The 5,541-nt window shown below is 53.5% G+C and overlaps 1 long non-coding RNA gene across 1 annotated transcript; it reads left to right on the forward strand.

Annotated features, from left to right (window-relative positions):
- Positions 1 to 3,221: 3,221 nt before the first annotated feature.
- LOC119111839 (uncharacterized) lies at positions 3,222 to 4,059 on the forward strand. Its single transcript, XR_005095626.1, has 3 exons — positions 3,222 to 3,255; positions 3,582 to 3,686; positions 3,996 to 4,059. It is a non-coding gene; the product is annotated as an uncharacterized LOC119111839 (long non-coding RNA).
- Positions 4,060 to 5,541: the final 1,482 nt, after the last annotated feature.

Consider the following 5,541-nt stretch of genomic DNA (forward strand, 5'->3'; position numbering starts at 1 on the left):
TCGAACTGAAGTAGCCATCTTGGAGATCATTCGGTACAGTTCACAGCCCTGCCCTTCTTCTGACCTAAAACCCACCAGTTTCTGGGCTAAACGCCCGCGAAGATGTGTAAACTATTTTGGGGAGACTATTCAAGGGCACCTGGGCATTTATGATGGCATAATAACGTTATTCAAGTCCTGTCATTTTATTACCTATGCGGTGATCAAAACCAAGAAAAGTATAATTGTCGGGTCCTTCATATATTTGACGCCTGTGAGCACGAATTCCAGGTATAGCGGGTGTCAACTGGCACTCAATCAACGTTGTGCAAGGTGCAATGACGTAACCAAACAATGATACATTAAGGACCATATGAACTAAACAGAGATATTGTGTGTCTGGCGCAGTCTTTTCCACTTAAAGGTATATAAATAATTATAGATGAGTTTATTTCACCATATCTGATGTTGCCTCAATGTTTTTACATGTGGGACATTCCCTTTAGATGTGGTTGAGCTCGTTAAGTCATGTTTGACCAAGGAAAAATAGCGCCACGCAGCGCCCCGCCACACTACACCGATACCCGCCACGCCACGCCACACCGATCCCCGCCACGCTTCGCCACGCCACGCCACGCCACGCCACGCCACGCCACGCCACGGCACTATCCGCCCTGCCACGCCGTAACACTCACACCACTCCACGCCAGTCCCCGCCCCAACCTATCCCGCCCCACCTCGACACGTCACGTCACGCCCACGCCAATCCCCCACGCCACGCCTCGCCGCGCCGATACCCGCCCCGCCACGCCACGCCACGCCCCGCCGCGCCACGCCACGCCACGCCCCGCCGCGCCACGCCACGCCACGCCACGCCGCGCCACGCCAGGCCACGTTACGCCACGCCACGCCACGCAACGCCCCGCCACACTACACCGATACCCGCAATGCTACGCCAAACCGATCCCCGCCACGCTACGCCACGCCACGCCACGGCACTATCTGCCCTGCCACGCCGTAACACTCACGCCACTCCACGCCAGTCCCCGCCCCAACCTATCCCGCCCCACCTCGACACGCCACGTCACGCCACGCCATCCCCCACGCCACGCCTCGCCGCGCCGATACCCCGCCCCGTCCCGCCCCGCCCCGTCCCGCCCCGCCACGCCCCGCCACGCCACGCCACGCCATTCCTCGAGACGCCCAGGCAGTCAGCCAACAGTTGGGCATATCCACGTGTTCTGTCACCATTCACCAACAACAAACTCAGATGTAACTCTTTTGTATTTCGCCGTTTTACAGTTCGCCAATAGGACACAGGGATGTTTTGCTAGGTGGATGTTTAGACGTTCACCATTTTGCCTTTCACTAATTTGGCATGCCAATTTTTTTGCCTGCCGCCATTCTGCAGTTCGCCATTAAGCGTTTTACCATTTAATAATTTCGAATTTTTGACAATTTGCCTTTTTGCAGTTTGCCATTTAGGCACCATGACTTTTCGCTGCCTCGCCTTTCTGAGATGTCGACGCTCCAAAGTCGTTATTAAGCAGCCGACAAAAAGGCATTCGCCAGATGGGGTTTTCGACTCTTTTACCCAAAACCCCTAAATACACGAAGCCGGTACAGTATGATAACAAGCGGCTCCAGCGCGTGGTCGATGGGAAGTCATAGCCCCAAACCCTGGTTTCCGAAATGTGGGTGGACTTCGATCGGCTTCTCGTTAGTTTTTTCATTGGCCATATTTTCAGCCCCCGCGCAAAACAAATGGGTCTCGAGCGGTCCTTTTGACACGCGCCACGCTCGAACCTCAGGACCGCAGCGGCTCGCGAGCTACCTGTCGAAAACCGCCTCGTGCGCTCGAGCGTCGAGTCCACATGTCACCACTCCCGCCGTTCCCGTTCCCCGCAGCCGTTCAGCCCGTGAGCGGTGCGATGCAAAATAGGACAGACAGACAGACTAACCGACAGAGAGGCAGACAGACAGACAGACGAACAGACAGACACATTTGTGTATTTATAAAGGGAACACGACGCCGTCGTCACAGCCTTTCTATGCAGCGTCAGCGGCTGCAATGATCACCAGACCCTGAGCAAACATCATTTGGATGATCCTTGCCGCACTGCACTGTCGCGCCGCCTCCGAGCCACTTCAGTCGATTCTCACTCGGCGGTTAGTACCAGCCAGCCTCCTCGATGCGGGAAAGCTGGCAAATAATGCATGGAGGCAGGTGATAGTTCAGAAGCTGGTAAGAATTTCTTTACATGATGGGGCGAGCTCTCAAATTCGGTCTGCGGTGGGCTTTGGGGTACCTATGTTCTGTCTTCAGCATTCGTACCTTTCCAAACACCTGGGTGCTGACACCGGTGCTCAATTTTTCGCTGACCTCGAATCTTGGGCCCGAACATTCCGGCGTGTCGAATCTAAATGCTTAGCTATGGTAGACGCTGTGCCATCCGAATTTGTGGAGTCAGCCAGCATTCTGACGTGTCGCAATTTCCCAATATCTTTATTTATTCAACACAGCCTTTAACAGCTTCTTTTTAGCTGTTCGCCATTTTGCACGTCGATGCTTCGGCCCGTCTTCACTTTGCAGATTGTCTTCCAGCTTTTCGCCAATTTAGCATGGAGATTTTGTGATGTTCCTCTTTCTGCGGCTCGCCATCTAGCCGATTCGCTTTTTGGCACGTTGATTTTTTCAGGTTGCCATTTTCGCAATAGGAAAGACGGACATTAGCCAGATGGGATTTTCGACTTTTTGTCTTAGAACCCTGCCGGTTATCCACATAAAAGGGCGTAGTCATCTGACGAAGCGGCCGGAATGGACATAAGTGAAGTCAAGGAGAGATGATGGGCCACCATACGGCGATGTTTATGACAATCATGGGCTGAACCAGGCTGTTGTAAGATCTGTCTGTCGATGTCTGCCGGAGCACACGCGCATGGCCGCTGTGTGGCCGGCGGCCAGCGCCCTCCGCGTGACCGGCCCGCTGCCTCACGCATGCAGCTGTACGTGCGCGGTGTGTGACAGCACGGGGCTGGCGATCGCTGCAGCCCTGGCCGCGCGCTGATCGCGTGTCGGTCATCGAGCAGGGGCGGGCCCGGCCGGGACCCGCCGCGTCACAGCACGTGCCGCTCCTCTGCCGTCAGCCGGCTATCTGCACGACCACTGCAAGGCGTCTCCGACTGCAACTACGAGATCAGGCACGTCGTCTGCGACCCCCGACTACTGCCGCTGCCGGGAGCCTACGTCGGATACCGCGGCGGCAAGATATGCTAGTAAGAGCATCGCGTGCCGGGATGAGCTGCGGCTGCCTGTGCCGGACTCCGCGCTCCACACCGGCCACGGGCCGTCTGCTTCTCAGCCTGGCATGCCTGCAGTTCGGCCTGACGAACTGTCGTGCCGTTTCTCTTATTGCCTTTTCCGTACTTTTTTGCGAAAATTTCGCACAACTTTCGCGGCCCGCTGAAACTGGTCGTAAACGAGACTGAGACTGAGACTGGGCTTGACGGTTGTGAGTATTGCTTGGCCAGCGCTGTGGGGGGAGGCGCGGGCGCAGGCGTGCGGTCACTGCAAATACGCGTCTCCGTTCTTTTGCTGGCAGTGACAACCCGATGGGGTGGACAGTGGCCATCAAGACAGCCGGCATCGCCGTCATGGTGCTCGCCATCGGCTTCCTCGCGGCCTTCGGCCTGAAGGCCTGCTCAAAGTATGTGTCGGTTGAAACAGGGCTGTACTCGGCATTGACCTGTGCCGACATGGGGTGGCTGACAGAGAGTCAACTGAAGCAACATATGCTCCTGAGATGAAAGCATCGTGGATGGCCTTCATCCGCGCCTGCTTGTGCCGTGAACCTAGTTAGGTGGTTAGTTATCTGGATTCGCGTGCATGTGCGTCACTTCTGGTGTTCTCTGTCAGTGCAGCCCCGGGATCGCGATCTTGCAATAGATGGTACGGGAAATGTGTATTTCGGTGCACTCCGCGGGACATTAAAAGCTGACTCATGCGGCACTTCCAGGTCCCGACTCCGGCGTCGCATTCCGTGGCTGAGGCGGAGCAGTGACGTCAGCTTTCGCTCCGAGACTTCTATGCTGCCGGCGGCTACGCGGCGGCTGACCGGCCGCCATCTTACACAGAAGAGGATATCAACAAACCGCCGAGCTATGAGGAAATCTTCCCTGAAGAACAAGTCAGCCATTATGTCGATCCTGTAAACTTTAAAACTTAAGATTCAACCCTCGCCCTGAAAGGGAGAACGGTCAAAATAACATCCTCAGGATTTCTGAGGACATTTCTTCCTCCAGCACGTCGTGTAATGACAACTAAATTTTCACTAGCCTCTGAGGATTCATTGCGCTTCTTTTAATATGCTCCCTGATGGGGCTTATGGGGACCACCCGAAAGCTCTTCCAAAGTAACTTCCAAACGTCGCAGGTACGTTGCGTCGTCGTTTCGGATCTATTGGCACTTTGGCTTTTGACTACCTGATTTGATCGGGGACTGTGAATAGTTGTAGCCAATTAACTAGCCGATCTTTTAGTCTCAAAAATCAGACATACCTTGCACGGCCGCTGACCAGGGCAGGTCAAAGTCAGGACGTGACTTTCATGAAGGCAACGCCGAGGAAATAATTCAATCTGTCGCGGCGCCGAAGTCTTCGACAAAGCCATGCATGTCTGATTTTCTTTTGACAACTAGACAATTGAACTCGGAATTATGCCTAGCTCCATTGACCTCGGATCAGACAGAAACGTCAGGGTGAGGTGTCACGAAGTCAAAATCAGTGCTCTTTTTACTACAGACGCTGCTTCGTGGTTTACTTTTTGACACTCATTTCGATTTTATCGATCACACGAACGCCAACGAGTTTCTTATTTGAGCTTCATTAAGGTCAGAAGAGATCATGATCTAGAATAACCAGATCTAGATCAACACTCGGTTTTTTAGAAACATGCGACCTAGCGCGCTCCTTGACGCTTTTCAAAATGAGAAAAAACGAAACAATGCCGTAGATTTTGGTCAACGTGACCCTCTGAAGGTGAGATAAGGTCACCGGTTTGAAACGAACACCACTGATATTTTGCTTACTAGAGGTATCCAGGCTAAAGGTGGTTGCATAAGGAGGTCTGAGAGAACTTCAGACACCGATCTGGGGTACAACCTTGTTTTACCTTATTCTACCCAAGGTTGTCTTTTACGGGTGTTGCCTAGGGACCCAAAAATTTGATACAAATGAGCTCACATACCGATACTCACGTCCTGTGAATATGGTGTCTCTAGCTCTCCTAGGTTTTTGAGATCTGAAGGGGTCAAGTTCACCCCTTCCCTTCAAACGGCGCCGTTTTCACGGCCGCCCGGGAGCGCGCTGGCAAAAAAAAAAACTCTCTCTAGCATTCGCTAGCACTAGCTGGCATTCACCATCAACTGTCGCTAGCATTTTTAGATTCCGAGAAAGGACGATTTTTTAGGGACATCGCACGTACAAAAGCAAACGGCTGGGGATAGCATTAATTAGATAGGTCTGATCACCGAAATGGGCAGCGGCTGGGAACGGAAACCTTAGT

This window comes from Pollicipes pollicipes, unplaced genomic scaffold (genome assembly GCF_011947565.3).
Source record: "Pollicipes pollicipes isolate AB1234 unplaced genomic scaffold, Ppol_2.1 Scaffold_7261;HRSCAF=8764_pilon_pilon_pilon, whole genome shotgun sequence".
Classification (NCBI taxonomy): Eukaryota; Metazoa; Arthropoda; class Thecostraca; order Pollicipedomorpha; family Pollicipedidae; genus Pollicipes; species Pollicipes pollicipes.